We start from the raw sequence: 25,425 nt of genomic DNA, 5'->3' as shown, positions 1-25,425 counted from the left end.
GAAATTATCGTTGGACAATTTTATTTCCATTGATTGGACATAATTATTACTCATCTAATGACAATACTCTCAGTTGTTCTTTTTTGTTGTTTTCATGGTGTCATGGTGTTTGTCTGGAATTCACTGTTTGCATATTTTACTAACCATAACAATACCATTCGAATATAATATTAGATCTATATAACTGTGAAGAACTCTTACTCAAAATACAAATTCACACTGACACACTCAGATGGCGACATTCCAGCTTTTGATGGAGGAGGAAGACACCGGCGAGCAACGACCTTCCATCAGCCAGCTGGGTGGCTTCCTCGCATGAAGAATTTAACGTGGTAAGAATAATTTCCCCTTTATCGGTGCCTGAGGAAATATTCTTCCCCTATTTATTCGACATGCCCCTATACTGGGATGACATGTCTATCCTCGTCGATACGTCCAGGGTTTAGCAACACAATTTATAAATTATTTTTAGAGATGCAGCTGGAATAAGAACAAGAAAAAAGGGATGCATAGAGTGAATTGATAAATACGTCACTTTATGTTGATTTTCGTGTATATATTTTTTGTATGGAAATGAAATATATTTGTTATGACATTTGGCAAGTCATCAAAAGGCATACAAAATGTGTATGTCTCATCCCTTCTATTGAAATTTGGGAGGTTATATGATAGACAAACTAGCATACTTGTACGTTTAAGTGTTAGAGTTTAAGTCATTTTGAAACCGTTTTTCTTTCACCAAAATCTGATTATATTTTTATCTCTGCGTGCTCCATTAGGACTTCGGTGGAGTTGATGGACTAAAGTATGAATCCTAACATCAACACTTTTTTTCAGTTTCACAGTCAGTACACATGTATAACATAAGAAAGATAACATAATATCGGTTGTCTACATTTAGGTTTTTGTTGTTTCTGGTGTCACCCCGGTATTGAAGTACCTCCGGGTCGTTGTATCCTAGGAAGTAGTTCTTTGAAATTTTGAAGTTCCCTATTTAAAGCCATCCCTACTTTGACATGTTAAATTCTAAATGTATTTACAGGCGGCCATGACAGATGTCAGTGAGAAATTTAAACATGGACTAGATACTTTGATGTGTAGCAAAAAAGTTCATTGTTGATGGTGGTGTTTTTCTGTGATATATTGACTGGGATAGTATTACTCTTCAGAAATACAGAGCTTTCAATGCTGCAATATTGTTGTGAAATTCACAATCCATGTCCAAAAGTGCTTGTTTTACTATACAGCAAAGAAGGAGACATTGTACTGAGCCGACACCTTCTCACCGATTCTTGCAAATCATCAGAGAATCAGTAGAGCGATTCATGGATTTGCAAGTAGTTCCAGTGTGGTTTATACCCGTTTAAACGCTTTTAATTCTTTAATGAACATAAATAGTGTTGTTAATACACTAAGTCTTGTACACTCCTCGACGACGTCAGACAATTGTTTTTTATTAAATAATGAATACAAAATCTAACTAGGACATAAAGGTGATGTTTATGCAAGCAAACACGTGTTTTCCTGGATACAAATTCCTTTAAAAATCCATTAGGTTTCAATAGGTTTATAATGATAATGTGATATTAGAGTAAGTTTGGAGATCCGATTTTTATCTTATCATGCGACACTTTATCAGAATTATTTCAGTAAAATGACAAAGTTACATTTCCCTTAATGTAATGATAAAGCCTTCCCCACTCCGTTAAATAAAGAACATTAAAACAAATTCTGAGTAAACAGCACTTGTCATAGTACAACTGAAGCCCGAGTAAACGCTCTTGTCAAAAAACTTGAAAACTAACAACTTATTAATACGTGTATCAACAAATATTGGCACTGGCCATCAGATCGAAGGAAATGTTAGCTGTCGCAAACAGGATATTAATACTATATTTCTTAAGAAACTTAATTACTATATGTTATGGAAACACATGATAACTAGTCTAGTTGTTTTTACTAATTTTTACAATGAAAATCGAAAAGCGTTTGTAACCCCTGTAAACATGAAGTCATTGGGCCAACGACGGAGGATAATCGTTGGCCCAACAATGATTAATTAGCATTGTAAATACAGCTGTTGGGCCAACGTTGAACCGACTTAAAATGTCAGTCAGAGATATCTCTACCTTGGCCCAATATTGATTTTCAGGGAAAGACTTACAATAGAAAACATCGTTGGCCCAACGTTGGCCCATCAGAAGTAATAATATAATATTTATATATTTTCCAATTCACTGTTTTATTACAAGCCCCTACAGGTAAACATGTTGTGTATGTGAAACATGCAGTATTGAATTAAATACTTTTCTGCACTAATTCGTAATCATAGTTTGGACAAATTAAATTTAATACTTGTCTGCAGCCGTAATGATATTTTTTACATATTTCAAACCTACTACCTGAAGAATCTAATTTGTGAAAAAATATTGAAGAAAAAGCTGCTATAACAATATTTAATCTTGTACAATCATAAAATATTTACAATAAACCTGTTGAATATTCCAGAACATGAACTCTCGTTAACCCGAGTTATTTACTCTCGGCGAGATTTCTCGCTGCATAGACATTTGAAGTAAAGGAAATTATTATACATCTGATAGATCTAGATTTAACAAAAATCCTGTCTGCTAGCTATAAACTGTAAGTACATGTAGAAGTTTTGGAATATTTTTGATAAAGTTATGGAATCTTATAGAGAATTTCTTTTTATAGCCTGTATGCATGTAGTGTCCATGTGACTTGAACATATGTTGAATACTTTTATCTAAAACTCGTGGATGGCACTAGTGTTGAGTATTTAATTCTGTAATTAAAATAACTCATATTCTCGTTAATTTTAACACGATTAAACACAGGAAAAAATAAATTTCGTACACTACGCAAGTTTATGTCCAGAGGTTTATTTGCATCTGTATAGTTATTATTGTAAATTTGACGTAGATGGTTTAATCAACATTACGATTTTCAATTTTTTTTACAGAGTGCTGTTCAAGAGAGTAATAATGTAGTGCACAGGAAAAAGAAAAGACGGAAAGCTTCAATTTCTGTGAGAAAAGAAAACAATCAGACAGTTGCTGACAGAACTTGGATATATAATGAGTTAAAATACAGACAGTAATTCATTCTAATAGGATATAATCAGTGACTGAAGATAGAAAAATGACCTTTTTTTTTTCAGTCAGACTTTTAAAAGGCTTGAATTATATTTGTCATGTTGTAGTGATATTCAAATAGTCGGTTATATTTCTTCAGGAAATTTGCAAACAAACTTTAAATAAATGTTAGATTTCTTCTTGTTAAATGTTAAACAAAATCACAATAATTTGAAAATAAAACACGTATATAATGATATTAGTGTTAGTTTATTTTTTTCAAATTCGTAATCGTTGGGATAGCGTTGGCATCCTTCTTTTGGCCAACAAAGAAATAGATGTGACCCAACGTTGGACCAACCATGAAAGACGAAACCATGCTGTTGGCCCAATGGAGGCCCAACGATAAGTGTAGGATACCAATTGTTGTGGCCCAATGGAGGGTCAACGACAAGTGTAGGATACCCATCGTTGGGCCAACGGTGTACTAACCGTTGGGCCGACGTTGCGCCAATTAGCAAAATGGCGTTGGGCCAACGTTGGCAATCTTCGTTGGGCCAACGAAGAGTCTGCAGTTGGCCCAACGTTGGGCCAACGCCTGTCTGCTATCTGGGACGCTTTGCTCGAGCTAAACTGCCTTAATTACAAGTATCTACTTCACGAAGACACGTTATCCTCCGTGGCGGTAATGGTAAAGAGTTTTTGTTGCCGCAGCGGCCCGGGTTCGATTCCCGACGCAGACATATATTTTTCTTGATTTGGCATTTTTAAAATGGTTTAGAAACAAAACCCCCTATTCTAATGTTCATAATATGACCAAACTTCAGTTTAAAAGAAAGATTATTTCAAAATTAAGTTAATGCCTTAAATGTTATGGAAAATGAAATATAGTGAATATTTTTGTCACGCTAAATATCATGTCATTCATTATGTGATATATTGTCATGATATAATTTGACACAACTCGAGTCTTTCCAGGTAAAAAACTCGTCTTTCCAGGTAAAAAACTCTTGCTTATTCAATCAGGTTCACTACTTATAAAAGTTGTTCTTCGCCAATGTCTACATCATACATAATTTAACATAGTTATCGCAAGAATCATAGGCTCTAAGACCGATATATAATTCGATATTTCAAAGTGAAGTTGTCGTGTGCGTTTACTTTTACTCAGACTGAAAAATGTGAGTGTATAAGCTTTGTGTGGTAGCATATTTCTGCCACGAGATAGCTAGGTAGCTATCACGATAACATTGTATACTTTTCAAGAAATTTGTGCATTTTTCTGAAAACATTCTAGCCAAACATAATATTTTTTCTAGATATTTTATTTGTTTCCTGAAAATATTTGAGCGGCGCAAAAGTTCGTGTTAGTGCTTGAAACTGCCACGAGATACTTGTTAGCTATCACGATAATATTCTAAACAGAAAAGTTGTGCATTTGTCTGAATATATTATCGCAATAAAGTATTGTTTTCAAGATATGCTTTATATATCCAGGATACTTTAGGCTGTTGCGATGAAGTTTTTTGAAACGTTTGAAATATCAAGATAGTTGCTGGAAGTATCGACATAGCTATTTAGCTAATAAATGGCAACTGTGGGCACTCACGCAAAACAATATCGAGATACTTATATAAATTATCGCAATATTTCCAGGAAACTTTCTACTATTAAGATAATCTTTTGAGAAAACTTCTCTTAATCAAAATAATATTTTTAACTATCGCGATAGCTACCTAGCTACCTTTTGGTACAAATATGCCACCATAGCTTTGTGCATTACAAGAACAGAAATTAGAAATAATGTTAAAAATGTCACTAAATCTTCTCTGATTCACAAGACAGCAATAAAAGTGTCAATAACCTTTTCCCCATCTCAACTCCCCAACGGTATTTGATTGATTGCATTCATTTATTGAAATCTACACTAATTTAGCCTAAATACGTATATGGTTGTTTTTCATTCTATGTGTGGATCTCATCGGCGACAACTACTATGGGATCCTTTAGAAAAATAAAACGAATTAAGTAAAAACGTTTGATCAAAGAAAGTTTCCCGCTTACAATGTTATTTGTATGAATCAAATTCACATAAATCAAAGAATATGAGTTTTTCAAATGATTACATTTTTTTTTCATAGGTAGAGCTACTGTTCGCAAGAACTGACCCGGATCTCATGAATATTCCGCATATTTCCGTAAATTAGTTACCGTTGTCCCAACCTAAACAGGGATATAGGTATTGCCAATCTCGGGGTTGTGGTTCAATTCCTACGTCTTAGCATTTTTTCTTCAATATTTATTTGGAAAATTGCGACACTTATCTGATCACTCTTATCCATGATTTTCATGGTTATTTATGGAAGGAAATGCACTTGTATTCAGGTTAACCATTGTAGAAAATGTCTGATAATTTTTTTTATATATAAACATGAAAAGACAAATAACTTGTCACCAGCACAAGAGAAAACAAATAAGATTCGTGAAATACGTTACTTAAAATAATGTTAGAATGAAACACTATTGATAACATTACTTTACATTGAATTAAAAAATGGTCTGAGGTGAAACCGAACCCTAGTTAACATGTGTGGAAGACAGACACCTGACCACTACGCCACCGTATCATCGGTTAACTATAAAGGTTATTTTATGATATTTTCAGGATACAAAAATTGCGTGAACTAACAACAACAAAACGCCCCCAGAAAACTTGGCGAAGATCAATAAATGATATGTCAATACTTAAGGACAATAGAACTAAATTGTGTTTGTAAAACAATATATTCAAATAGCACACGCTGGAAATGCAGATGCAAATAAAATAACATTTGAGCAAAGATAAATAATAATGTCTACTGTATAGAATTCCCTACTGGAACATAAAGAGCAATGCTACTCATTCGTTTTCTTAAATGGTTCCTTGTAGGAATAAACGTAAAACATAACATCTCTTCTGAGAAAATAAAGAAATATTATTTCGTGATATATTGAAAGATGTCCAGATAATTTGACTTATATTTATGTTAATGAAAATATGTGTCAGATTATGAAACGTTTCAGAGGCCTCATTGTCAATATCAAACGAGAAATATAGATATATTTTAAGTCCAGAGACATAACAAACTAAACTTCAACTTGCTTCTACACAAAATTCAACATTTTGGCAATCCAGTATACAGTTAAAAAATTATCATAACAACTACTACTGTTGTCACGTCATCAAACTGTACTTAGATCGCACTAATAGACCTTTTCAACGGACACGTAGATGTAAATGTAGACGTACTATGTACTTTGGTCAAAACACGGGGGATTTCTCAAAACATAAATTTCGGAACAAGTCAGCTTCAAAAAAAAACAGCGGCGTCAAATAAAATCACAAAATCGGTCTTAATATAAGCATGTTACATACCATGTTTGGCGGATAATATGTTATTACAAGCTAAAGTTGTTGGCCGAAAACTGGTTTTCATCTATTTTAGTAACCGTGTAGTTGAAATTACATCAAGCGGCCCCAAATACTAGAAAGCTTCGTGGTAATATTTCAATATTATTGAGAGGTATTTCTCTGTTTTAATTTTTACTAATTTATTGTTTATATCATACCATGATTATATTAAACTGTGTTCAAGTCAACTTTATTGAATAAATTTCTTGCTTGCTATATACAGACTTTAGTGAAAATTTGTCAATTCGAACTTATGCTAAAGACTGGAAACATTTTGCTCTGCTTTCCGATGCAATTATTGAGCGATTTTTCTCTATCTTTTGTGTGATATTTTGACCTTGAAAGCATTTACCCTAATGCCATCAACACTGCCAAAACAAAGATAAGTTCCGATCGGGATTTTAACCACAACTCTTCAAAATACCTAAATGTAAATGTGCTCTAGACCAGCACGTTAGATCAGTGCACACAGTGGAGTTTCTCAAGTACAGCACATTTAGTAATGACCTTTCTTGCTGCAATCACAATTCGGGTCTTGGTTTTTCATTCTAACAGAAATTCATTGAGAGGACACATTTGAAAGAAACATTTTTAACAATAGTGATATTGACATTGAATCTAGCGCCCAAATCACATTCTCAAGCTACGTCTCCAAATAAATTTGCTATATACTACTTAGCGTGAAAGTTTGCCAATCTGAAAAGTTGTTGACCAGAACAGCCTTACCACAAGCATGTAATAACCAGGCATTTTCTATAATTATTTCTGTAATATTGTACGACATGCAACTTTACTGGGATAAACAAAGTTTCATTAAAGCGCATTTTAATATGTGATTATTTAAAAATGGCTAAAATTATTGCAGTGCAAGAAAGGGTATAAAATCAAAGTTGAGATATTGGTACCATTTTTAACTATGACTGTTTCACTAATGACGTCACAAGATTTGATGAAAAGTACATAGTGCATAGTAGTACTGTTTTCCTAAACTAAACGGATTAATTCCACAGAGACATGCCTGGACTGCAATTCATGAAAATTTTGGACTGGTTTGCTAAAACGTTATGATTTATAATAGATATTTTTGATTCAAAAAGAAACGTATGAAATTTTATGGATTAGCCTTCGCTGGCCTTTAACACATTCTTGCATACCCAGAATTCTGAAAAGTGTTTTTGTGAATACACATGTACTTTATTCAAAAGGACTTGGTTCGGTTAAGTTGAAAAATGGCATTTCGTGCATATTGCTAAAAAATCAATGACAAATACTATCACTCTTTTGAATTACCAAACTTTAAAAAATATGTTAAAAAATCACGAAAATTGTCCCTTCTACACGTCGGTTTTCAATCTGACTCGCAGTGCGATAAAGATCCACTTACATTGTACGTGCTACTTTGACGTTTGAAAGGCATATACGAGTATATATGTAATTAAGGTAGTTTCATTTCCAATGTACTTTAATCAGGTAGGCGTGCATAGTATTCCTGTAATGAATGAGTTACTGAAACGGCACAAAATCCACATTCTAACATCAAACAATAAAGTCAACGAGGAAGACGGTAAAAACAATTTTGTTGATTAAAAATAATTTCATTATCAACGTGAGGCATAATAAATATATGGAAAAATGTCCTATTCATTTTAGTTGTTTGATTTATTGACATATTATTTGATCACGTCCATGCAAATATAGCCATGCAATATCGATTCCATAGAGATCACGAAGTGCACGTGTATGTGATAATAGTATTTTGTTTGTGTAAATATTTTTAGATTGAGAGGTGGTACTTGTACGTGTACGCGTTCATGTAGGATTTCATTCTTCATTTCAATAAGCGTCTATGTGCTTAAGTTCAGAACATTAACTTTACACAGACTATAACCATACAAGTTCATTTAATATTTGTGTTGTAGAGCCGTTGCCATGTGTCGTGCAGGGTGTTGAACATTGAACAGACACAAACAAAACAAGTCTCAGCGGCTGTTATTTACTTTGTTGTGTTCTATTTCTACAAATAGTCGTTCTTTGTAAATTGTATTCAATACACAAATGACATGCTGGAAATTCTATAGCAAAGATTCACTTACAAGAACGAGAAAGAAACACTTGCCTTATTTATTTAATGAAAAATAATGCTCGTCACGAGCCTCAGGTTCACTAGCTGAATAAATTCATTAACAAAATTCACTCACGTAAGATCCTTTATATATTTCACCAACATCCGTAAATTTCAAGTATTAAGACTGTCGATATTTTCCTTTCAGATAATTCACTCAAATGAATATTTATTAAAATTACTTAATTCTGTATTATGTTGAAAGAATATACTGAATTTTAAATTTACACCATTCATTGAAATCAATGATAAATCGAATGAAAAGATGGTTGCTTCGATGAATTCTTAAAAGTTTATGATATTTAAGCACTGTTTATAAAACTTCCAGAGTATATGTTTTATTAAAGTTGGTAATGCAGGTGAACATCGCTGTAGCTAGCAAACTACGGGGACCCACGCATATATTCTAATTAATGTTGATCTGAAAGCGACACATGATAAGTACAGCACATAAAAATATTTCTATTTTGACTAAGTTACGTTTAAAATGTTGAATTAAATTTTACTCCTCCAAAATACTTCTTACCGAAGAACTGTGTAGATCTAATCATTTTACGAATCTGTAGAACTAAGTCTATCGGATAAAACACTTGTCTCTTATTAATATTCAATAAAGAAATTGTCAGTATAGTTTTGATATCTCTGTTGTTAGAAGAACACTAAAATGCGTAGAAACTCATTTTAGTAAGATATTGAGCTTCTTTTAAAAAAAGCAACGATGACAAGATGTCATATCAGCATTTTCAAATTTTGTTATGTGACAGAGTTAACTCTTCCTCCCACATGACCATGTAAGTAATGGAAAGTTTATCAATTGTGGATATTGTTTATTTCTTGATTTTATAGCAAAAAAAACACGGTTTTTCTAGCATTATACAGTATTTCATAAATGACGTAATCAGTGACGCCACAACTAGAAAAACTAATAACGTTATTTTCACTATGACGTTCAAACACTTGTTTATAGATTTAAGAATATCTATTTGTTCAAAATATTTTATTAAATGTTTTAGAATTTGAACTCATTTTTTTAGGCCATTTTGTACAGAAAACCATACTGAACCCTTTGATAAATTTACAACATTCCTAATTTTAATCCGCACATTTTGATTTAGAAAATGAAAATGTGAAATAGCTTCCTTTTTGCACTAAGGCCTTTATATATCCTAACTATACACATAAGTTCAACAACTTGAACAAGTAAAACAGTTTTGAGATGACCCCTCAAGTTTGACTGAGGTACAGAGTACATGTACATTTACACTTCCATGTTCGTGTCCGTGAAAAAGGTCTAATATGATCTATTAAACTGGGCTATCTGCATTATTAATGGCTAGAACGACTATCCTTTGATATATCAGCACGTTCAAAGTTTACATGTCATTTCGCATAGATCACGAAAATTAAAAAAAATACATTTAAGTTTCACTCTGCACTCTACCTGTACTGAGACTTTATAGCAATTTTCACAGCTCTTGTATACTATATTTCTGCTTTGGTTGCTGAATGCTATGTAGTATTTGATTAAATAATTATCTGCAATCATTCGTAGTTCGGAATATTATATAAACTTAATACTTATCTGCCAGTGTAATGATATTCTGAACATTTTTTTTAAATCTACTAACTAAACAATCTAATTAGTGAAGAAGATATTGAAGGAAAAACTGATGTAACATATTTCTGTTCTGTACAGTAATATAATGTTTACAAAAAACTTGTTAGATATTCCAGAACATGAACTCGAGTTATGTTAGAAATCCCAGAAAACGGCTTAATTTCACACTAAAGGCCAGATTTCTAGCTGCGTAGACACGTGAAGTTAAAGAAAACTTAATACATGTGATAGATCTAGATCTAACAAAAACCTGGTCTGTTCTGAAAGCTCCCAAGAGCACTACAAACTGTAAGTAGAAGTTTTTGACATTTTTGATAAAACATTTTTGAAAGAGTTGTGGTATCTTACAGAGAATTTCTTTTTATAACCTGTGTGCATGCTGTATCCATGTGACTTGGTCATATGTTGAAAACAAATGATGTTAAATAATATGAAATAAGGCAGTGCCTCAATCGGGAATCGTTATAATCCATTAGCTTGCCCAGAAATATGCGTTTGTATCAATTTAAAGGTAGATTTTGGAATAAAATACAATACTACACATATTTGTACTGATGTGCAAGACATTGCGGTTCGGAAAAGTTGTGGACGCTCATTACGCACATGGAAAAAGCGTATCCTTCCAAATAACCCGAAGTCAGACGCTCTGTGCTACGGTGCCCCTAAAATGACATGTTACACACTTTTTTTCCAATTATGGGTAATGTGAGACTTTTTTATTTCGTTTAAAACGAAATGATTTCGTTTAAACGAAATAAGTTATCTACAGAAATACAGTTATCTCGTTTAAAAAAAACATCGAAATAAAAAAAAGTCTCACATTACCTAATTGGAAAAAAAAGTGTGTAACATGTCACTTTAGGGGCACCGTACTGTGCACGTGCCAGAAGACCACTTTTTTAATTCAGTAGTATATCTCATTCGGTATATATCGCATGTTACCATTGTAGGATCGATTCCCTATTACAGAACATGAACTCTCTTTAACCCGAGTAATGTAAGAAATACCACAAAACAGGGTTAATTTCACACTAATGGCCGGATGTCTAGCTGTGTAGACATGTGAAGTTAAAGACATCTTTTGATAAAATATTTTGAAAGAGTGGTATGTTATAGAGAATTATTTTTTGTGAAACCCGTATGCATGTAGTATCCGTGTGAGTTGATCATATGTTGAATATATTTAAATGACCTCTGATGAGTATGAACTTATGTAAATAAATAACCTTTACTCTCATTATTTTTTTATATTTATTTTTCTCGTTTCAATACAGACAAAAGTAAATTTTATACATTTTACTCATATCTATATATATATCCAAGAATGTAGATAGTTTACACAACAAAATGTCGACACTCTTTTTCCTGTACAAAAACAAAAAAAAAAAAAATCACGCAGTCCAGCAATTTAACGCAAAAGAGAAGGGAAAGGGTAGACAGTTGCAACTTCAGACAGAATGGAAAATAATCAGACATAACTTGGATATATAATGAGTTAAAATACAGACATAAACTCATTTGGATAGGTTGAAAACAGAAAAGACGACAGATTTCTTTTTTTCAGAAATGGCTGGAATCAATGACTGATGCAATATTCAGTTATATTTCTTACGGTAACTTGAGGACTAAATTTAAATAAATAGTAAGTAGCTTTTTTAGTGTTTAATATGGATCTAAATTCCAATTATTTGAAAATGAAATGAGCCGTGCCGTGGGAAAACCAACATAGTGACTTTGCGACCAGCATGGATCCAGACCAGCCTGCGCATCCGCGTAGTCTGGTAAGGATCCATGCTGTTCGCTTTCAAAGCCTATTGCTATTAGAGAAACTGTTAGTGAACAGCATGGATCCTGACCAGAATGCGCGGATGCGCAGGCTGGTCTGGATCCATGCTGGTCGCAAAGCCACTATGTTGGTTTTCCCATGGCACGGCTCAAATATGTACTAAACAATATTAGTTTTAGTTTTTTTTCCGAATTCGTTATCGTTGGGATAACGTTGGCATCCTTCATTGGCTAACAAAGAAATAGGGTTGGCCCAACGTTGGACCAACAATGACAGACGAAAAAATAGTGTTTGTCCAACGGTGGGTCCATAATAAGTGTAGGTACCAGTCGTTGGGCCAACTGTGTAACAACCGTTTGGCCAACTAGGTCGGTTATATTACTAAGCAAAATGTCCGAACCTCAAACTAATTCCAACATGAAAATTTCTTGCTGATTTATAATCTTCAGTTAAATATACAATAAATAAAAAAAAGTCCTCAAAAAAAAAACCAAGCCAAACTCTGAAAATTAGGTGATTTTAAAGGGCAGCTTCCTTTAAACTTTATTTTTATAAAGTATTGCAAATTTATCTAAAAAGATCAATTAAACAAAATATTAGTATCATTTCTTTATTCACGTGCAAACATTGCATAATAAAGCAGTTCAAGAAGCATAAATAATTGTCGTAACTGTTTATGAATTTCGAGCAAATATTGTTATTATCGAGTACCCCGCCCATCTGCAGTAACATTGTGAATACATTTTTGTTTCAAGAATGCCCTATGAATGCTTGTTTTCTTGTTTCTGACTTTGAGATATACATGTTTGGTATTTAAACCTTTAAACTCCAATGTCGACGAGTCTGTTTTAGAAATACGTATGTATAAATTTGGTTAGAAATTCTGTTCTGAATTCTGACACCTATGTTCTGAATTTTGACACCCCAACACTTCATGACAAATATGGTAAATTACTAACGGTAGGCTACAAGTAAGTGCTAGAGATCTTAAAATCTCTTTTTACTGATCTCTAAATAACACATTTATGCTGTAGTTTACCAGTAGAAGAACAATATAGAATATGGTCCACAGTAACGGCCACAATAAAAATTAGATGTAGACGTTACTTCAGAATTCCAGATACAATGTCTCAAAAATGTGTTTTGATATTTTTGAGGACTTCTTTCTATGTTTCATTTCCTTGCATACTGCTTATGCTACACCAGAAACTTTGTGTTGTGTTGGATTTGTTCAACCCCAAAAGTGAAAAAATGGCCAGCCTAAACGTTGTGCCAATTAGCAAAATGGCATTGGGCCAACGTAGGTAGCCTGCAGTATGTGCTGTCTGGGGCAGTAATTATTTTGCAGTCCTAATCTTCTAATCAAGTACTGCTGAATTTCTATAACATGAAAACCTGCCAATTATTCTTAAGAGAACAGATTTGTATTATCTCGCATTTTTGAAATATACATTGATCAAATGACAAATTACTTGTTGATATTTAACTAGAATCCATACTTGTAAATTACGTGTTGATTGTTCCCATATGGGTCATAAACAACACCTCTGTATCCCTTTAAAGAATTAGATTGGCGGCAAAAGTACATAGTCATGTTTTCGCAAGTAGAAAACATAAATGACAACAAAAACAAGAAAAGATCGTTTCGATTTTTTCTCATGAGAATGTACGAAATAGGAAGTTTCCAAGACAAAAATAGTAATATAGCTAGAAAATGACCATCCTCTTTGAGCTCTAATGTAAGAATTCGATCTGTACTTTCAACAAATGTGATTATTTTAGCATGAATATTTTATTTAATCATATGCCGTAACAGTATTTGTATGGACCAGGAAGTTCATATTTGAAAATTTAATTCACTATTTATATATGAAACAAAATAGTTAATGTATTTGGACAGTAATGCATCATAACACTAGATATTATTTCATTATCCTGATTTATGGAACAATGTACTCACAATTATTATTGTCAGCATATTAGTGACTTATCGCATTATCAATATTTCAATATTATATATCCGTAACCATTGTGTATGTTTGGACAATAAAAATGAATGTTACGCACAAATTTGACACTGATATTTACTCCCAGTGGCAAATATCTTTTACAACCATTAATTCGCTCTTAATGTCCTTGGTGTTATATATATCATTGAATATACGTATGTTTTTGTGATAATAAATAACTATCGAAAGAAAGAGATGAAAAAAGAATGACAAACAGACTGAATTTGATTGTTTGAACGGGTATGAACTTTGATACATATGTACAGAAATATGTATTGTATGAACAAACAAAAAGGGAATAACCGAGTGACGTCCAAACTGTGTTCAATTTGTTGGTGAACAATACGGATACTTTTGCGAGACCAAAAATTGAAGTTACATGATTTAAAAGAGTAAAACAACATTAAAATCCCAACTGGTTTCCCAAGAATCAAGGATAATCAGGAAAATGTTTTCTGATGAAACTACTAAAGTTTAATATCTATACCTTTTTAAAGAAGTCAAAAAAGATGTAGCAAAAGAAGATGTAGCATACTTATTAGGTAGAATAAAATACCTTAAGTCCTATTCACATGTTTGTTTGTTTTGGGCATAACGCCGTTTTACAACAGTATCTTAGTTATGTAACGGCAGGCAGTTAATTTAAGCAGTATTCCTGGATTCCATACAAGTACATTCATGTTCTTTGCAAGTAACTGTCAGCTTCCCCACAGGAATCAGAGGTGGGGGACGAATGGTCTTTTGTCAAATTGATACGGAGAATATACACCTCGCCTGAGAAATGGCGAAGATCGAACTAATGACCCCGCCGCTATCCCTACTGAGCCAAGTGGGTGGGCAAAATTTCTAATTATCTTTTAGGGAGTGTATTATATTTAAAACGTTTCCTTCATTCTTATTCTTGTCTTTGAAACATTATGTTCCTTTATTGATATTGTCAGCCGGATGTACATGACAGCTTCACTGATGTGGAACAAAGGCATTTAAGGATGAAGGTTCAGTTCTTTTACCGGCCATTAGTTCAATCATAGCACAGCTGTTTGAATCTGATTTTACATGTTTCTTCTGTCAGCGAATCAAGTTATATTAAACAGACAAAGTGTTGTACCAAGTTAGCAATTAATTATTTCTATCAAATGACATTTATGTCAAATGTTTGGTAGTATGGAAATAATTCATGTCGCAGGTATTTAAGAAGTTAATCATTTTTTACTCTTGCCGCCGATTTGTGTCTAACATGTGATTAATTTTCTATTAATGAATTTCACCATGACATGAATGTTTTCTGTGGAACGATCATATCATCCCTGTATCTTTTCGTCAATTAAAATTTCTGCTTTGATTAATGAAATGACTGTAGATATCACTAATCGCAAAATCTGGAAATAATCAAGAATATCTTGTTTTTGTATATGAATATCAGTTAGTTAAACAAATACTTTTAATTGTTTATGAAGGTCTATGAGACATATGCCTAAATTTCAAAGTGCAAAGACTGATCATTTTGATGAATCTATGAAGATATGACTGTTATGGGACACTTTGTTTATCGTTCATTCTTTCATATTTTGCATCAACAAGTGAAACTATTTATGACGTTGAGTTACCGTACATGATATACCACACTCTATTATAATCTTGTAAACGTCTTCAAGAGAAGTTCTAGTTAGCCGAATATTCGATGCTAACAAATTGTTTTTGTCATCACGACATACTCTTTAAATAACAGTTGTTAATTCTAATTAGATTTCAGAACTTTGTTACATGATCTATGTCTTTTTGGCACTTTTTAAGTAAAACACGCTCAACAGTGTCGCGCAGTTTTTGTCATTTACTAGAATTAAGAACACACATTTATTTTACATACGCTCCAATATTTCAGACTTTTTTATATCTTTATAGCTAACGAAGAATTTGTGTTTGTGCTTGTCAATTTGTTTGAAATTTTATGAGATTGTTTGCTTCGTATAAATGGAAACAATAACAACATATTCAAAGTAAAGGGACATAGATCTATATAACAATAAAACATACGACCACGTAATGCAAAGTTATGTGACGGATGGAGATAATATTAGATGATAGGAGCGAATTGAGTAACGGTAGTCAAATAATAAAGTCTAGGGGTTTCGGATATAGCTGTATATTTGAAATAACTTTATCTGAGACAACGTCACGGCTACTAAACTCTAGCACCACCACCAAGAAGTGCTTAAATGGGAAATAAGCTGTAGACATTTCCGTGTTGCAGCTATCACCGGTTTTAAATTGTAAATGTTTATATTCTGTCTTACATCTATATTGATAGAACTTTTTTCTGTCTTACATCTATATTGATAGAACTTGGTTTAAAAATCGGAAAATGCTGTTCCATGTAAGAAATTTTTTACTACTGGGTGACAGTGATTTCGTTAAAATGTTATGTCATTTGTGGTGTCACGAGCTTTTCTCCCGATACGCACGTTTGTACATTTTGATGCATGTCTGTTTTCAAACTATATTTCGATGCATAGATACATTATTTGAGCATTATCGCGTATGCAAATGATCAAAATGCGTATTATACTTACATAGACAAACATAAGAATCATTGAAATCATTGAAATGCCTAACAAATATACAAATATCCTACAAAACAAATAACTCGCAAATTCCCTATAGAAAAATAACAACTAGAAACAAACATTAACAGTGCATAGGTAACCATATCCAAATAATAATGTTCACCAAATAACATTTTTGTGGCCTTTTTTCGAGAAATGTATCATTTTACATATCTAACCCGTCGAACGCCATCTGCATTGATTCAATGCAACATTATCATCTGGAATTTTTTAGGGCGCGACTTACCTCAGAATGCCAGAAACTTATTTGCTTGCATTTAAATACTTCGGCAATGGTTTCCACCTCACATTTAACTTTGTTGAAAAATAAGAAATAAGTTGACTTATCCGCCTAATTAATGACAGAGTCTATATGTGCACTTAATAAATACCATTTAGTGTCACATTCCTGCATTTCGCTAACACTTTCAAGTAGTTCTCCATATTAATAATCATCATTAGAATCGTCTCATATCTTAAGATGTGTCTTAATTTGATAGTGAATGACTCTGGACGATGAGCTCAGTTTTATGACATATCTTTTAAATGGTGAACACATTTAACCCTTTTGCATGACGATATTTCATTTAGTCTGTTCTCTTGCTGTAGAACTTGCCTTCTATGGTATACTAGTGTTTACTGGAAATAATCCTTTTGAAAAACATGGCTTGGCAAGATATTTTTCTTCTTTGAAGTTGCTAGGAGAGGTCCACCTTTCCTTTTTCGCTTGAAACTCTCCATCTGCACATCAAGAATATTATTTCAAAACTTTCATTATATAAAAGATTTATAGTATGATAAAAAGATTTAATCGTTCACTAATTGTTCACACGTAAGTTTCTCTTAATTCTATAATAACTTTTAAGACATCAGAAGATAAAGATAAATGATAATCCATTGAAGCAACGTCATTTCCCAATGAAACTACTTATTCCTAGTCAAACATCCTAACGTTAACCATCCGTCGCCACACAGCTCCTCCACTGCTGAATAGCGCAATCACTACTGCAAAAGCGCCACTACTTTTAAAAAATACAGACATATTTGTTCTAAGCGAAATTTTATTAATTTTGAAAATGAAAACATGGAATGAATTATAATTTTACCCACCTATTTACATTTTGAAACCGGTGATAGCTGCACCATGGAAATGACGAAAGCTCCTTTTTATCATCATTTTTTGGTGGTGGCTCTATGGTTTAGTAGCCGTGAGCTTAAATATTCCAATAAATAGCACTATTTTTGTGAGAATTTAAGGGGTTCTAGGAGAAATAGTATTATCCGTGACAAATCCAAGGGATCAGGGATGCTTCTACTTGACACGGATCCATGGGATCTAGGGAATAGCTTTATCGGAAACAAATTCATGGGATCCTGTCGACAGCTGTATTTGAGACCAGAGACATTTCCGTAGAATTTAGGAGAAAGCTCTATTCGAGACAATTGCAATGCTCTATTTAAGACAAATCTTACTACAATAAAACAACCTCAAGAGATAAATCCCTATAAGAGGCAAGCGACGAACTGACGATCCTCCCTAAATTTTACACCAAAGATGCTATTGCATAATGTTTGCTTTTTATTTCAAAATGCTGCATCGCGATTGCTGGATGGCATGACACGGCTTCCATAAATATAAACAAAATGTGACTTTGGAATAATTCCATTTGATATTCGATTTACGGAATACTTTTTTCTTATCGGTTTCTATTTAGAACGTCTGTCTAATTTGATACTTATCTTAACTCCGTGACTCTAATTTCTCTCGTTAAAACTAAGTATTCAAGCTGAACAAATGCATAAACGATTCAATTTAGGCCCAGGAGACATACCGAAAGTGCAAGAATTGCTCATGGAATCATTAAAATCGTTTCCAAATTCCTAAGAATTTTAAATTAAATACAACTGATATATACGTAATACACGCTAGACCTGCATATAAATGATAACGGTACGGATTGTCAATAACGTTGTTACGATTCTTAACTATCCGTCACGCAGATGACAGCGATTAAAATGGCCCACGTATCGGAAATTTCTAAATGTGTTTTGAAATCAAACATATTTATGGACCATTAGTCCCTCTCTAATATACATAAAAGATTAATTGCCAGCAAAGACACAATCAACTGTCTTATTTCTGTATGCATTTACATGTTTTATTTTAATAGACCCCAGGTCGTTTAAACAAAATACTAGCATCGTAAGAGACTATTTTCAAATTATCTTTTCAAAGTTATCGTGGGACTGGAAAATATATTTAAACTTGGTCTGTCTGTATTTTGAGCCCAGACTGCTCTAGAATACTTACAGGGTATTAGCTTTGTAACGAGAAATATTCACGATGTAAGCTAATATTCTTTTTATTATATACGTATTTATACATAATTATTGATATGATATAAATATTACAAATTTATTAGCCTGAATAAAATTAATAATACTGACGTTCCCGTTTCCAGTGTAACTTAAAGGAGAGTGAATGCGTGTATGTAATGATTCTAGCTATGCATTGCATGATAACGTAAGTAAATGTTGTTACCACTATGTAAGAAAATATAATCGTTGAAATCGCGTCATCTGACAAAAAAAAAAAAAAAAAAAAAAACGTTTGAGACGGTACGTATGCAAGAAAATTCACAACAAAACATACGATCTAGATGTGTTGGTTCTTGTTTCGAAACTTTGTCTTTTTCTTTTATTATTTCATTATTTCATTTTAGATTTTGAACTAACTGATATATTCGAGATAGCCTACAATCAACCAGTGCTGGTAAGTGAAGGAATGGAGGGAAAATATCCGCATCGTTAAAAACAAGTACCCCCTTGAATTTGCTCCTACAGACCAAATTTAAAGACAGGTACCATTACAGATTATGTAGATGGTCGTTTTATGCGCTAAATGTATAATTAAAGTCAATATCTAACTAAGCAATTTCTTAAGTTGCAAAAGTCGTGAAATTAATTAACCTAGTCTTTGTTAAGTTACTGAAAAACCTAGATTCATAAGTCGAGTAAACACTCAGATAAACAATCGAATGATTATGTGTCTTTTTCAGATCAAAATAAAGCATGTCCACGTGGTACAAGCTATCATCTGCACCAATTTCGCGCTGAAGCTTATTATTCTATAAAATAAGTGTGAAAGAAAACATCATTTGAGTTTATCAAACTCATATTAATGATTTTATAACAATTGATAGAAGGACAAATACGACGGAACAATGACAATTTAAAATCCTGGTCTGTGTCAGTTAAAGATAAGATTTATTTGAGAAAAAAATAGCATGAGATGAATGAAATAGTGCGTGTATTGATAATCTTTTGCACCTTAGGGTTCTGACTTTTAGCATTTTCTATATTAGGTATAACGTGTACATGTTCTTTGTAGTTCTGTATAGAAAAAATCTAGCCGCTACTGATTATCGGTCAGATGAGAACTATTCGGTATCCGAGACACAGATGAAGCATGTGAAGGTAAACTGTAGATATAGAGGGGTAAGTAAAATTGACATAAATTATTCATTATACTATTTTTGTTATACGTCTTGATGCATCTACTACAGAATATAGCTCTGTATTGCACCATGGTAATCTAAATGTTGTAAATGATTAAATTTTACAAGTTGTTTGTACTGAGGAATCAAATCTAAATCAACGGGAATACGAGAAACTTTTGGTCTCTTTCTGAGGGTGTGATTGTATCAAATACTTTATCGAAAACAATTAAATGGGAGAATAACTGCTCCATTGCTCATTGCTCGATCTTGAAGACAAAGAACAACAACACCCTAATACTGTTTATCATGTTTATAAAATGGTTAATATGCTATCGGGAATAACCACTGGGAATACGAGAAAACAGTATACTGTGCATCAGCTACGATTCTGCTCTTTATTTTATTGAATTTAATGTCAGAGACCATCACATCTTAAGAATGAATACTTTCTTGGATACACTAGCAACACGAAGTTCTAACATGGCTTGCTGTAACTGAAGATATGTTTGTAAAAAGACGTCTACAGTCGATATTTGAAAGATTTTCTTTGCTCTGAATCTAAATGTGACGAGCGATTGCGAAAAGTAAATTACACTTTTAGCTTTATAATTCATAGTAATTCATAGTCTAGACATTCTAAAGTATGGTTATTTTTCAAGATCGTTTCATTTCATGCCTCTTACAAGTGACAAATTTATCTGTAATGATTTCTTTGTAAAATTATGATTTCGGAGTAAAGTATACCCAGTCTCAGCAGGAGACGTATTTGCAACAGATTATGGTCATTTTAAGTTAATATAGTGTCTAAAGGCTTTTAACCCAACATTTCGCTGCATCTGATTAATCGTACGAGATGAAACTAAAAACGAACTCTGATGTACTACTAATCAATTAAACGTGACTTTGTGTTTGCTATCAATGGTTCTACTTAAAACAATTCTGTAAACTTACTGTTGACACTGACTTACAACGCTATGGATTGAAATGCAACGAAACACTCAGAACGAAATCATTAATGATCGTTTTGTAGATATACAAAGAGAATGTTTTGATTAACGCAAACACAGTGGAAATATATACATAAGAAATGCACACAGTTGTACACCTGGAATTGATCACAAAAGCAGTTAGCTGTAAAGAAGGTGGTTTCTGGCATACCAATCTTGGGTTTCAGGTTATTTTACTGGTATTAAGAAGACTGTTGTACTGTAATATAACGTAAAACGAACTACATCTGTGGAGTAAGTTCGTGCAGTAATTATTTGCTTTTACGTGAAACCGGATACAAATTACATACCTTATAAGAATTTTTCTCTGGTGGAAGGTGCAGATTGAAACACCTGGCTCGAAGGTAACTGTTTAGGCGGTAACGAGACTCTGCCGAGGTACCTTTAACAGTTATACGAGATATTTCCATCTGCACCTTCAACAAGTGATAGATTCTTTTTCTTGCATACCCTATTCCTAAAATACAACAAAAATATTAACGCGAACGTTTTACTTTTAAACGCTATTTTATTTTAATAGCGTATGAATTTAGTAATATATAATCATTCATAAATTACAGCACCAGAGTCATCTTACACCCCGGGATGTAAGATGAGTTTTTCTAGCATCGACAAAAACACGGGAAAATCCTGTCTGGTATGCAAGAACGATAGTTCTTCTTCATTCCTTCTAATAGATTTAACGGTTCTTAAAACATTACATTAAGAAAGAATCATAACACTTCAATGCAGAAGCTAATACAACACCGGCACTATAACATAGCCTTTTTCTTTGTAACGTCATGACAAACTTCCTTGTACAGATGTAATGTTCATGTACTTTGCTTGATACGATTCTGTGAGAAAAAAAGTGAAATAAGAAAGTAATTTGTTTTCAACTTTTATCTGTTGAATACGGCCTGCATAAAAGTTTCTGTAAAGGGTTGTACGTGCAGATTTGGAAAATCCGCCTTGAGTGCAACTGTTTACGCCGCGGTAACTTGGCAGAACCTTTTACCACTAGAAAGGTTACCATTGAGCAGGGTATTCCAATCTGCAGCTCAAGGATCTTGGGTTATTGTTTACACCTTATCGAGGCAGAGATTTTGACATGTGTACGTAAGATAGCGAAATTCGTATGTGAAATGTACGGCGACATAGGGACTGGCTTTAGCGAGCTATAAACGTGTCAATTCGTATTTTATATTATCAGTTTTAAACTATTCAAAACAATTTGTAAGCGATAATTGAAGTAAGTATTAAAAATATTTAATTTGTTTTGAATTAAGCAATTAAGGAATTGTGTTTGTCTGTACACAAACATACTGATCAATCTCTCTTTACAAACTTGTTTCAGATAATACAAGATGAAAACATAATTTTTATCATACACTTCAATAGTATACCTATAGGTCGGTGCCCTTTGATTGCCTATACTTGTCGCTTCAGATGATTCATCGTTCCTGTTTTTATTTCACATCAAAGAAGAAATTAGTATAAAAACCTATTATCTTGTGTCGTAAATGAAACGAAAAACAGATTAATTATTTTTCAATCAAACATATTGACCTAATCAATGGCACATGCTAAACAAAACACTTAACCAATAATAAGACCTGGTACAAATTTAGTAACAGGCAGAATGAGTATTGCTTTCCGAAAGGTTTACTGATTCATTTTACGCACTCCAAATTAAATTCTTACATCTAGGCATAGACTAGCCACTAGACTGATAATAACTATATTTTTCCCTTTTTTTGACAAATCAATTTCATAGTGACAAAAGCCAGTCTATTTTAGAGATTTTCACGCAGGGCGGATGTTGAAATTATCATGATATTGGACATAGAGATTAGACTGGCTCAGTTCACTACATTCAATCATAAAAATGTAAAAAAGATATATCATAGTCTAGGAGCTAGTCTAATCTAGGCTGGTAAAAGCTTTTGTGTTGTACGCTCTTTATCAAGTTTACCTACACAGACTATTTGTTTATTACTGTACATGCCCCTATAGGTTTGCACATTATTGATAGACTAAAACATTTCAGCAGTTCTATTCTCATCGTATAAAATGCTCTTGGTCTTTCAAGGTATCCTGGTTGTAATGTTAGGAAATCATCTACCCGGCTTGCAGAGGGTCGTCTCTCGTAGAGTTTACAGAAATACTCAAAATTACTTCTAGCTATGTACAACAGCCACACTCGAGCTACTTTTATAATGGTAATGTGTCTTAAAACAGGCAAAACAGAGAATGTTTTTATTATCAAGATCAGCAGCCTTCACATATAACAGGTATAACGGCTGTTTTATACTCTTCAACGACATTTTAACAGATAAAATGTGTTTACATCATTCATTTTTTGCACATCCGAATAAGAAAAAAGACAGGATCTATTTTTAGAGATTTTTCAGTTACTCTGAGCTAGCACACATTTAACACATTAGCGCTCTGACCGTCCATCAATAACACCACAACACACATCATCCCCGAAAATAATTTAACAAAAATGTATGTTTGGCACTGGTGAGATTCAAACCACTGGTGCCTAAAACCAGCGCCTTAGACCTCTCGTCAACGCTACCTCTTTCCAATACTATAATGAAAAATACGAAGATAGGAATGGTTTATACAACTATAGAATGATATACAAAAAAACTTCTCAATCGCATAATACAGAACGTGGCCGGTTAGCACAGTCGGTTAAAGCGTCGTGCTTATACCGCGAATGTCGTGGGTTCGACCCTCACACTGGCCAGCTGCACTTTTTTCAGAATAATCATTTAAGATAAACGAATCTGTGTTGTTGTTCTTTTAAGTAAATGTTGCGGATGTAGAAAAAAATACTTCCTTAACTCTTTAAATCGTATGACTTTATTATCAAGATCAGCAGCCTCCACACATTAACAGGTATGACGGCTGTTTCATGCTCTTCGACGACATTTTAACAGATAAAATGTGTTTACAGCATTCATTTTTACGCAACCGAACAGAAGAAACAGGATCTATTTATAAGAGATATTTTTCAGTAACTCTCAAAAAGCACACATATAACACATTACAGCTCTGATCGTCCACCAATAACACCACAATACACATCATTTCGAACGAGTAACTAAAACGTATGTATGGCAGCGGTGGAATTGGAACCCACACCTCCGAAGAGAATGGTGCCTTAAACCAACGCCTTAGCCGCTCGGCCACGCTACCAACTTCCAAAGTCAATCTTAGAAAAAGAAAATAACGTTTACCTGTAGTAAACTAGTAATTGTAACAAACGAACTATTGGTGCGTTTAACAGTGCATCGGGGAATTAGCTCAAGTGGTAGAGCGCTCGCTTAGCATGTGAGAGGTACCGGGATCGATACCCGGATTCTCCAAGTTTGATATTTTTGTTTTTATTTCATTTCTTTTCTTAATTTACACTGTCGTGGTCGAATCTAAAAAGGTCACCTGTGTGTTTAAGAAACTCCACTTTGGATGTTGTTTCATGTGAGGAAGCCATCACGCTCTAGCTTAAGGAAGGCATTTATTCTATCCTGTTGCCCACGCGCATCTGAAAAATGCTCGGATCGGCACCTGGGTCAATCTCCGCCGTGGAAGCTGGAACGTCGCCATTATATGATCTACCTTTTAACTAAAATCTCAGCGCCGATCTACGGATCTCGGGGTCGTGAGTTCGATCCTCGGGCGGGCCGTATGTTCTCCGTGACGGTTTGATAAAAGACAATGTGTCTGAAATCATTCGTCCTCCACCTCTGATTCATGTGGGGAAGTTGGCAGTTACTTGCGGAGAACAGGTTTTTTACACATTCAGCCCTTTATATTTATGTAGTCTGTTTTCTTGCTGTAGAGCTTGCCTTCCATAGTAAACTAATATTTATTGGAAAAAATCCTTTTGGAGACAAATGCTTGGCAAGATATTGTTCTTCTTTGAAGTTGCTAGGAGAGGTCTACCTTTCCTGTTTCGCTTGAATCTCTCCATCTGCACATCAAGAACTTATTATTTCAATACTTTCAGTATATAAAAGTTTTATAGTGTGATAAAAATAATTAATCGTTCACTAATTGTTATTCTTAATGCTATAATAACATTAAAGACATTTGAATAAAAAGATAAACGACAATCCATGGAAGCAACGTCATTTCTCATGAATTAAACTTTTCATTCCTAGTCGGATATTGTAACGGTAACCGTCCGCCGCCACAGCGCCACCGTTACTGAATAGCATCAGCTCTGATGCGATAGTGCCAC

General features: G+C 33.5%; 2 non-coding genes across 2 annotated transcripts; both read left to right on the top strand.

Moving 5' to 3' along the window:
* The first annotated feature begins 23,854 nt into the window (after positions 1 to 23,854).
* Positions 23,855 to 23,928, top strand: Trnai-uau (transfer RNA isoleucine (anticodon UAU)). Its single transcript has one exon. It is a non-coding gene; the product is annotated as a tRNA-Ile (tRNA).
* Positions 23,929 to 24,477: 549 nt separating this feature from the next.
* Positions 24,478 to 24,550, top strand: Trnaa-agc (transfer RNA alanine (anticodon AGC)). The gene has a single exon. It is a non-coding gene; the product is annotated as a tRNA-Ala (tRNA).
* Positions 24,551 to 25,425: the final 875 nt, after the last annotated feature.

This window comes from Mercenaria mercenaria, chromosome 14, assembly GCF_021730395.1.
Source record: "Mercenaria mercenaria strain notata chromosome 14, MADL_Memer_1, whole genome shotgun sequence".
In the NCBI taxonomy this organism is placed as follows: domain Eukaryota; kingdom Metazoa; phylum Mollusca; class Bivalvia; order Venerida; family Veneridae; genus Mercenaria; species Mercenaria mercenaria.
This window is presented reverse-complemented; position numbering and strand designations above follow the sequence as displayed.